This window comes from Humulus lupulus, chromosome 6, assembly GCF_963169125.1.
Source record: "Humulus lupulus chromosome 6, drHumLupu1.1, whole genome shotgun sequence".
NCBI lineage: Eukaryota > Viridiplantae > Streptophyta > Magnoliopsida > Rosales > Cannabaceae > Humulus > Humulus lupulus.
Genome location: NC_084798.1, coordinates 116696167 through 116707744, shown reverse-complemented (window position 1 = coordinate 116707744; position 11578 = coordinate 116696167). Strand labels below are relative to the sequence as shown.

Below are 11578 nucleotides of genomic sequence, written 5' to 3'. Positions count from 1 at the left end.
CAAACTCATTAATCTAATAATTTTATTTATTAATTACATGATTACTCCACCATAAATATGGAATTGCACTCTAAGTATTTATAGAATTATATTTACAGAGTTTCTTTGTAGTCCATTGATATAATCAATAAATATTGTTCTGTCCTCCAATTATTGGTTCGTTAATTAGAGCTAGTCAAAATTACGTTTTACCCTTCTAATTACCCCTTGTTCCTTAAGTAACATTACTTCACTAGCGAATAATTAATCTATAATCAAATTATAGATTTGAACTCAATAACTATTCAGTTCAAGAATTAACCCTTTAGGGAACCAATATTCGATCCGTTACGAAAGTATGGATTTCATTCTTATAAATTATGTTCCAAGCCATTCATGGTATTGAATCTCCAAAAACAAAAGTTACTAGCATCATTATACTAAGAAACCTTAATGAGTGAATCAAAAGATCATAAGCACAAACAGGAGTTCATGACTACTTAGGATTTAGACTAATCTATAAATGATCATCCATTATGATAAGAATTAAATCCTTATGGAAAAATGTAAGTTTATAAAGATAGTTTATTCATATCAATATTGGCTATAACGACCCAAAATTGCTAATAAGGCTTAAGAGCCTTGATTAGCGTGCCAGGAGGGAATAATTGGTATATGTGTGATTAAATGGTTAAATTCATGATTAATATGATTATATGAATATGTGATATGCGTGTGGGCCCTTATAGCTTATAAGGGCATATTTGTAATTTTGGCATGTTGAGTGCATAAATATGAGTGTCTATGATAAATTGTTGAGACCACATTATTATGTGGATATATTTACAGCACATGGCTCGAGACGGTCCTAGGGAGCGGATTAGCGAAATAGTCACAGTGTGGTCTAATACCTGGCTCGGGGGAAGCCTAGGGGTATTTTTGGGAATTAGAGAAATATTTTGGGAGTTATTAGATATGAATAAGTATTTAGTAGTTAATTGTACATAACGGGGTTAATTGCTTAATAGTAGGAACACTTGAGTTATTAGCAGGAACCGAGAGCGAAATGACTGTTTTACCCCTAGAGCAATTAAATGGCTAGTATTACAAAGGAGGGCATTTTGGTCATTGAGTGGGCTAAGGGTAAGGTCGGCTAGGCACTAAGGGTACTCATAACTCACTGAACATATTAGGAAGGACCCAAACACACTCTCTCTCTATCTCTCCCTCTTCTCTTATACAATTTCTCCTCCTCTCTTGAGCTTGAAGGGTTCTTGATGAACTAAAGGACTAACCTAAGGAAATTCAGCTGGGAAGTCTTGAGAAACTGAAGCATCTAGCCAGGGAATTCAGCTGGGAAAACTTAGGAGATTAAGCTCAAGAAGTGAAGACTAAGTTGAGAAGTTTAGCAACAATTGAGGTAAAATTTTAGTTCTTCACCTTTGAATTTCTGGTTGGGTTTAGATAGAATTATAAGTGCTTGGTTAGTTTCTGAACTGGGGTGTTAGTGAGAGTGTGAATTCTACTGATTTGGGGTTATGGTTTTGTGTTTAAATTGGGTGATCAAAAGTCTTAGATTCGTAGCTAAACTTGGTTTGGTTGGGAGGTTCTTCTAAGTTTGAATTTTGGGAAAATTGGGGCGAAAACCCAGAATTTCTGGGTTCAAAGGAGAGCGTTGCGACCCAGCTCAGGGGCGCTATGGCCCGTGTGCCCAGAAGGTCCTAGGTACGGTCTCTGACTTGGGGGCGTGCCGCGACCTTAGGAGGCAAGTCTCGGCGTGCCTCCCCTGTGGCTTCGGGTTTGTGGTTTCTGACTTGGGGGCAAGCCGCAACCCTTAGGGCTAGGTCGCGACCCGCCTAGGGTTTTTCCATAGATTGGTTATTAAGGATAGTGAGGCTCGGGTGGTTCGAACCTAAGCACTCGGGATGATTTCTACTACCCGGATTAGTAGAAATTGAGGTCCTAAAGGCTAGTTTCTGTCTCTTAAGTATTTATTTGGATTAGAAGTTGACGATTACCCATTGGCCACTGTAACTAGGTTTATCGCCAAGGCTCAGGACTGAGGATCGTGCTCAGGACCATTCTATATCCTTCGCTCATAATTCAAGGTAAGAAAACTGCACCCTTGAGTGGTTGTAACGGGACTGAAATTCCCAATACTTGAACATGTCAATTGTATGGCTGAATGATTGATTTGACATATGAGAATGAACGGCCTAAGAGAGTCGCGGCTGATAATTTGCGCACAGGACTCAGCTTGGCCATTGTGAGCCGGGGTCAGCTAGATAAACACTGGACTTGGCCTAATCGAGTCGAAGTCAGTGGAGTAAACAGAGGGTGCGGCCTAAGGGCGCCGAACCTGAGTATTGCATATTGACTAAGATAAATTGCTGAACATATATGTTTACGGTTATTAGTTTGATGCTTATGACTTCTTGAACATCTGGATGACTGTTTTATGATTGATTGACTACCATCACTGATTATATATTACTGTTATGGTTTTCTTGTTGGCTTTTGGCTCACGGGTGCTACGTGCTGCAGGTAAAGGCAAGGGTAAGATGGATCAACCATGAGTTGGAGAGCTCTGGGGGTGAGGTGTACATTGTTAGCTTCTCGTTCGCCACTGCCGAGGGAAAGTACAAGGACAGAGCCTAAATTTGTATTTTTCCATTAGAGTGGCCACTTGATTGTATATAACTTTTGAGAATTTGTAAATTTGTCTCTTGAACCCTGTTTTTGGGATCCCATGTACCAAACATCTATTTTAATGAAAATTGACCGTTTACGATCAAAATCTTTTAACCCTAACCTAATTATTGACTTTAGGACCACACTTTTAATCAAATGACTTGAATAGCAAGTCCTACACTATTTTTAATACACAGTGTAACAGTCTTGGGTATCCAGGACGTTACATTTGCGTATACAATCTCTATTATATACAGTACCTTTACCAAGATGTTTATCCACATTAGTAATCTGAATCTAGATTACTCGCATCCTGTATGCTTAGTAAACTGTACTAGTAACAATTTATTAAAGATTCCTTACTTTAATATGTTACTGACTATTTTATTCATTGCATATGTGATTTGTAAAATCTGTACGCAAGTATACGTAGTCGTGTCAAGTAATAAATTCCAGAAGAACGGATATCGTCCCACAGAGACTATCTTCCAAGTACCACTAATTGATTTTCAAATTCTATTTGGTGAATTAAAATTTAAGTGAATAATTAAAAGTAAAAGGAATACGATAAACTATGAACAAAAATTAAAGAACTGGAAACAAAACAATGAATCAACTAATTTAAAATAAATAATAAAAAGCCTAGGAATTAATTTCTTCAACTTTTCATTCTATTAATTTTACTAATCAATTCTAAATCTCTTCTTTCTATTCTAATAGCAGGTTAATATAACTGATTCCTATTCTTTTTCAAGATATAAGATCTCAGTCTATATGCATGTTTTCTACATTTATGTGATAAACTTGAACATATAGAAGGCATTAAACATGGAAACCAAATTACTACACAAGTCATACAGGTACTTTCGTCCAATATGCAACCTATGTCTATACAATGATAGCATATTCAATTCTCATCTTTTGAATTTTGAATCAAAACCGTTAAATCAAGTAAATAGTGATCAAGTATTTACTAGCATTAAACAAAAATCATATAGATTAGAATAGAAAAGAAGTATCAATAGAAAATCATAATTAAATTAAATAGAAATCCCAGTGACTACATTAATCCCTAGATAACAGAAATTAGTTCATAAATAACATGATGAAATTAAACTTCAAATAAATGATCATAAAAATCAACCTAATGAATTTAGATGAAACAGAAAAACTAATTACAGTAGCCTCTTCTAATCTAGGGTTTATAAAACTGAGCCTCCTCCTCAAAATCGTAGAATAATGTTCCTTAAATAGTATTCAAGGGCTCCCAAGTGAAAAGACAAATTTTGTCCTTCAAAAAGTGGTTTAAAATCTGAAAAACGTGTTGATAGCGTTGTAGCACTGGTTTGGTAGCGATGTAGCGCTGTTCACAGAATCAAATTTCCTCAAGAATTAGTGCACTAACGTTGTAGCGCTAGTATTGTAGCGCTACTCTTCAGTTTTTGATAGCATTGTAGCGCTCGTTTTGTAGCGCTATTGACAGATTCAACACTTCTAATTCTCCCTTTTCTAGCACTGTAGCGCTACTTTGTTAGAGCTGTAGCGCTACTTACAGAATCATTTCTCGAACATCTTGCTCCCGAAAGACGCAATTTTCTCCAAAATAACTCCATTTTCTTCCACTTTTACTCCTTTTCACTCTTTTCACCAACTTAGCATGGAAAACCTGAAACATGAACAAACGAACATAATTCTGCAATAAAATAATCTTAAACTAACAAAAACCATCCTAAAACACCATAAACGAGCCTAAAACTCGTTTATCAAACTCCCCCAAACTAAACCTTTACTCGTCTTCGAGTAAAGAATCTAGCTAGACTCAAACCTAAACAAATCAAGTTGACATAACTAACCAATTCGAACACTCAATAATGTTATGCATATATAATTCTCAGGAAAAACAATCATGTTATTTAGAACATTAATCTAGATTTTCAGTCTCAGTTACTTCACCCTTTCACTGCAATTTATCAACACCAAAGCTCATTTACTCATAACTCGCAAATAAAATAATTAAACCACTTTATGCACATCAAACTCTCACCAACTAACCACATAACCAAATATTTCCATATGTCTGCATTACTTACTATTCTTCATTAATATAAACAAATGCACAAACAAGAATTAATAGTTCTTTATAAGGGTTGTAATAGAAGGCTTAGGTATAGGTGGATAAAAAGACATTTTTAGGCTTAATCATACCACAAGCAATCCATCTCAACAAACTTTCCCTGAAATTTCACACCTCTCATCCCTTATTACCCCTTTTTTCTGTACAATGATTGAGAATATTTTTTTTCAATACACTCCCCCAATAGATAATTGTTTGGAAACATAATCATTTTTCACTTTCTTTTCCTTTTCTTTCTTTAAATTTTTTTTCTCAATCACAATTAATTTTTCTGAATAACACATAATAATTTTCATGCTCATGGTATGGGTCAAAAAGAGTAAATGGTAATCCAACTCATAGGTAAGCTCAAAAGAATGTGTTAACAAGAAAATAGTTATAAAGCTCAAAAGGGTTGACTAAGGATAAAATTTAATAGGGTTAGCTTGAAAGGCACAACCAGTCCAAAAAATTGCCTATATCATTTTCCTAAATGTGCATTGTTTCAAATTTCATCTCAAATAGTAAGCAAGCAGGTTCTAGAATTTTTTTCAGACTTTTCAATCCATAATCCAAATTTGACATGCATAAAATAACTTAATTATAACATTTTTAATTTATGAGCAATAGATCTCTAATGTCAATAAATCACAGTGAAAAACAAAGTAATCTAACCAAGCACACAGATTATTTTTAGAAGCACATCAATTTTTCCTTTGGATTATACTACAAAACAGTAAATCATATTCAAATGGCAATAATTATCAACTTAATTTATACTCTAAAACATGACTCAAAACAAACAACTAACGAAAATAAAAGCAAACAAACTGAAAAACAAAAACACATCAAATAACACTAAAAATAAATCTCTCCCCCAAACTTAAAACCTAACATTGTCCCCAATGTTAAAGTGCATAAAGAATGAGAAAAAAAACTTACCTAAACAGCCATGTCAGTATGGTGGTAGTGGAGGCTGGGAAGAAGGTCCCTTAAACGATTGAGACGGCGGCGACTGTTGTAGCACTATAACCACCTAAACTTTAAATTTTGTTTTTCACGGGTTACGATTTACAACACAATTTTTCAAGAATAAAACTAAAATCAACTAAAACAAAATCTCTAAAAACATTGTTCCAATAAAAAAAAAAACTAAAACTAAAACAAATAACATAAAATTGAAAATTAAAAATAAGCATAGGAATGCCTCCTAAGAGCGCTGTCTTTAACGTCTTTTAGCCGGACTCTTGTTTTCATTCATAGTCAATCTTGGATCAAGTTCTCCCCTCACGTCCTTGAGAGCCATAATTTCATGAGTTGGCCCTCGTTTCTTATGATTAGAAATTGGTGGCACTTTCCCCCGCTCAAGTAACATTCGAATCATTTCATCAAAGTATTTTTTGAAACGGTTATGCCCCTTTCTCATTCTAGTTTTAAATATGGAGCTTTTCTTACAGCCTTCCAACTTGTTCCCTTCTTGGTTTACCACTTCAACTCTACAACAAGTTGGAATTTCTATTGCTGCAAAAACTTTAAATATAACTTCTTCTTTTTGCACTCGCAGCTTTAACTCACCCTTTTGTACATCAATTAAAGCCCTACCAGTCGCCAAGAATGGTCTTCCAAGTATTATTGGAATATTTTCATCTTCCTCCATATCTAAAATAATAAAGTCCACAGGAAAGATGAATTTACCCACTTTTACCAATACATCCTCAATCACTCCATGAGGATGATTAACTGTTCTATCTGCCATCTGCAAAGACACTGTAGTTGGCCGAGCTTCTCCCAAATTCAGCTTCTGGAAGATTGATAGAGGCATCAAATTCACACTAGCCCCTAAATCACATTGTAACGACCCAAAATCACTAATAAGGCTTAAGGGCCTTGATTAGTGTGCCGGGAGGGCATAATTGGGATTAGAATGAATGTTATTGATTGAAATAGAGCCAAGGTAAGCTTTGAATTATTGTTTCTATGGTTGGGAATTTTGAGAAAATGGCTGAGTTTTAATGGTTGTGGTTTTGGTATTCAAGGTTGGATTTGAGGTTGGAATCTTTGAAGTTAGGTCAGGGAACTCTTGGAGAAGTGATTCTGAAACTGAGGTAAGGTTCAATTCAAGGTTTGATGGTTGAATTTTAGAGTTTCCATGGCTGGGTTTTGTGTTTTTAAGTTAGGAAGTTTCAGTAATTGAAATGGGTCTTTGATGGGTTTCTAGCCTAGGATTCAGCTGGGTTGAGTTGTTAGAATCTTGCGGGAAGTCTTTGGATAATTGAGTTGTGCATTTGGGGTGGTTTTGGGTGAGTTTGCATGAGGTTTGGGAGTTAAAAATGGTGGTTTTTTTGGGTTCGAAGGGGTCGGGCCGCGGCATGGTTCTTGGTGAGCCGCGGCCCTTGGAAGTTGAGTTGTGCTGAGGAAGGAGGGCGGGCCGCGGCATGGCCTAAGGAATGCCGCGGCCCTTACCTGTTTTTGTGCCCATGGAGGGTTCTGTCTGGGGCCATGCCACAGCATGGATGGCCCATGTCGGGGCCCTTAAGGGATTTTTGGATTTTGAGATTTTAGGCTTGGGAATTTAACCTAGGGTGCTCGGGGTTGAGTCTTTTACCATATTTGGTGAAGTTCAATGTTTCGAGGACTAGAACTTGGTTTAGAAACTCATTTAAGTTTGTTAATGGTATCCTTCATCATGGTTGTGACTAGGTGCTGAGCTAGGTCTCGGGGATCGGATCGCGCTCAAGGAGTATCGCCTGTAACTAGTTCATCTAGAAGCTAAAGGTAAGAAAACTACACCCGGTTGAATATTTGAACGGGACTAAGGGCTCCCTGATATATATGACTGAAAGAATGGTATTATGCCATGTAAATTGTAAACCAACAGCCTAAGGGTGCCATGGTTAACTTGTGCGATTGGCACGGCTCGGACACTGGTATCCGAGGATAGCTTATTATGCACTGAGCTCGGTTTAAGCGGGCTGGAGTCAGTGGGTTAAACAGAGGGTGCGACCTAAGGTGTCGGCCCTAGTATTTGTGATTGTTGATTATTATATTTGGCTATGAATGTGATTAATGAGAGTGTTGAATAATCTAAGTATAGATGAAGTTATTGTACCTTTAAGTATGCTTATATGCTATGGGTTGAATATCTGAACATGCTTACTAGAATATTTGTTTGAAAATATTGTATATGTTGTGTATGTTGTTTTCTTGCTGGGCCTTGGCTCACAGGTGTTGCATGGTGCAGGTAAAGGCAAGGGCAAGATTGATCAACCCTGATTGGAGAGCTCCACAGGGTGACTGTACATGTCAGGCCGCTCAACTGCCACGGTTAAGGAGATTACAGGGACAAGACCAGAACCTTGTATTTTTCCTTAGTATGGCTAATGTTTACTCTTAGCTGCTGAATTTCGTAAACCAACTTTTAAACATTGTACTTTTGGGGATCCCTTCTGTAAATGGTTTATAATCTATAAAATGTTTCTTTTGTGGCCAAAATGTCTTTTATCCCTAGAACACTTTAGCTAATGACACGTTTTGAGTAAATGACTTGATTAGCAAGTCTCACACCTTTATAAACACACAGTGTAGCGGTCTTGGCTATCCAGGGCATTACACACATAATGCCTTTGTTTCTACTAAACTCCCTATAGAACACGGGATATTGAAACTACCAGGATCTTTAAGCTTTGGAGGTAGTTTCTTCTGCAGTATTGCGCTGCACTCTTCAGTTAATGCAACTGTCTCATAATCCTCTAATTTTTTCTTTCTTGACAAAATTCCTTTCATAAACTTCACATAACTTGGCATTTGTTCTAAAGCCTCTGCAAAAAGGGATGTTAATGTGTAGCTTCTTGAACACCTCTAAAAACTTTGCAAACTGCTTATCCAAATTATGCTTGCGAAGCCTTTGTGGATATGGAATTCTAACATGATGGTCAATACTCACAGGTGGTACCTCTTCTTCCTTGCTAAGGTCTTCAGTAACCTCCTCTTGTGTTGGATTAGTGACATGTTGATCTTCAATCTTCATACCCTTGTTTTCTGCTGTAGGCCCCTCATACCTAGTCTTACTCCTCAAGGATATTGCATTACACTGCTCTTTAGGATTTACCTCTGTTGAACTAGGTAAAGCCCCTTGATTACGTTCTGCCATTAACTTTGCAAGTTGGCCAACTTGTGTTTCTAAGCTCCGAATAGAGGATCTGGTTTCTATCATAAATTGGTTCAATGCATCAGTGGATACCTCTAGTTTAGTCATGTGAGGCAGTGGTTGCTGATGTTGCAGCATTGGTGGCCTTTGAGTATCATAAAAGGGTCTTGGGTTTAGCCCATAAGATGGTCTATGTGGAGGATATTGAGGTGGATTTGGATGGTACTGTCATTGGTGCCCTTGATTATTACTCCACGACAAATGAGGATGGTTCTTGTATGCTGGAGTATAGTTGTTAGGGTATGGGTTATTATTAGGAGGCCTTGGGAAATTGCCAATGGCTTGAACCTGTTCAAGTGGGATATCATCAACTGAATAAGAACTCGTCAATGGACATTGCTAAAAATGATGAGGGCCTCCACATGTCTCATAACTAATAGGAGCAGGTTGTAGTTGCATCGCTTGAGCTGAACTGTTGTTTTGTTGTTGTATTTGTTTCGTTAGCGAAGCAATTTCAGCAGTGATCATACCAATTGGATCAACTTCTAGAACTCCTACCACCTTCTTATTTTCTCGCTCAGGTGGCCAATTACAATTATTCATAGCCATCTCCTCTAAAATCTCGTAAGCTTCGTTAGCACTTTTGCTCATAAATGCTCCACCTGCTGCTGCATCTATGACAGTTCTAGTTGTTCCATTCAACCCATTGTAAAAATTATGTACCAACATCCACTTTTTGATACCATGATGTGGACATTTCCTTAACAACTCCTTAAATCGCTCCCAAGAATCATACATTGACTCCCCTTCCATCTGATAACAATTATTGATCTCTCCCCTTAGCTTTGTAGCCTTTGCTGGAGGAAAGAACTTGGCAAGGAACTTCTGAGCTAACTCCTCCCATGTAGTGATAGAATTTTCTTGTAAGGATATCAGCCAACTCTTCACCCTATCCCTCAGTGAAAATGGGAATAGCCTCAATCTTATAGCATCATCACTCACCCCATTCATCTTGAACGTAGCACATAACTCCAGAATATTAGCTATGTGTAAATTGGGGTCCTCCGTTGGCATACCTCCAAACTGGACAGTTGATTGGACCATTTCAAGGATGGCTGGCTTAATCTCAAAATTGTTTGCAGCAATGGTTGGAGGTCTGATGCATGAATGCACTCCTGTAACAGTAGGAAGTACATAATCTCTCAATGTTCTTAGTCCTTGCTCCCTTGGAACCTCTGCAGCCCCTTGACCATTATTAGCACCATTTCCCAAATTGTCAGCCATGGTAAACTCCAATCTCCTCTTTATTTTCCAGTTCTGTCTACACGTTCTTTCAATTTCCATATCGATTGGTATAATCTCCTTGTGTCTATTGCTTCGCATATACCAACAACTCCTGAAACACAATAGAACCTTGATCCAAATAAATGTTAAACAGAAATTAAATAAAATAAAATAACCAAATTAGAACAAATAACAATTAACTGTGATATTGGAATTTAAGTCCCCGTCAACGGCGCCAAAAACTTGATCTGTAAAATTTGTACGCAAGTATACGTAGTCGTGTCAAGTAATAAATTCCAGAAGAACGGATATCGTCCCACAGAGACTATCTTCCAAGTACCACTAATTGATTTTCAAATTCTATTTGGTGAATTAAAATTTCAGTGAATAATTAAAAGTAAAAGGAATACTACAAACTATGAACAAAAATTAAAGAACTAGAAACAAAACAATGAATCAACTAATTAAAAATAAATAATAAAAAGCCTAGGAATTAATTTCATCAACTTTTCATTCTATTAATTTTACTAATCAATTCTAAATCTCTTCTTTCTATTCTAATAGCAGGTTAATATAATCGATTCCTATTCTTTTTCAAGATATAAGATCTCAGTCTATATGCATGTTTTCTACATTTCTGTGATAAACTTGAACATATAGAAGGCATTAAACATGGAAACCAAATTACTACACAAGTCATACAGGTACTTTCGTCCAATATACAACCTATGTCTATACAATGATAGCATATTCAATTCTCATCTTTTGAATTTTGAATCAAAACCGTTAAATCAAGTAAATAGTGATCAAGTATTTACTAGCATTAAACCAAAATCATATAGATTAGAATAGAAAAGAAGTATCAATAGAAAATCACAATTAAATTAAATAGAAATCCCAGTGACTACATTAATCCCTAGATAACAGAAATTAGTTCATAAATAACATGATGAAATTAAACTTCAAATAAATGATCATAAAAATCAACCTAATGAATTTAGATGAAACAGAAAAACTAATTACAGTAGCCTCTTCTAATCTAGGGTTTATAAAACTGAGCCTCGTCCTCAAAATCGCAGAATAATGTTCCTTAAATAGTATTCCAAGGCTCCCAAGTGAAAAGTGGTTTAAAATCTAAAAAATGCCTTGATAGCGCAGTAGCGCTGGTTTGGTAGCACTGTAGCGCTATTCACAAATCAAATTTCCTCAAGAATTAGTGCACTAGTATTCTAGCATTGTAGCACTACTCTTCAGTTTTTGATAGCATTGTAGCGCTCGTTTTGTAGCGTTGTAGTGCTATTGACAGATTCAACACTTCTAATTTTCCCTTTTGTAGCGCTACTTTGTTAGAGCTGTAGCACTAC

General features: G+C 36.5%; 1 non-coding gene across 1 annotated transcript; it reads left to right on the top strand.

Annotated features, from left to right (window-relative positions):
- Positions 1-9669: 9669 nt before the first annotated feature.
- Positions 9670-9776, top strand: LOC133787562 (small nucleolar RNA R71). Its single transcript, XR_009872577.1, has one exon. It is a non-coding gene; the product is annotated as a small nucleolar RNA R71 (small nucleolar RNA).
- Positions 9777-11578: the final 1802 nt, after the last annotated feature.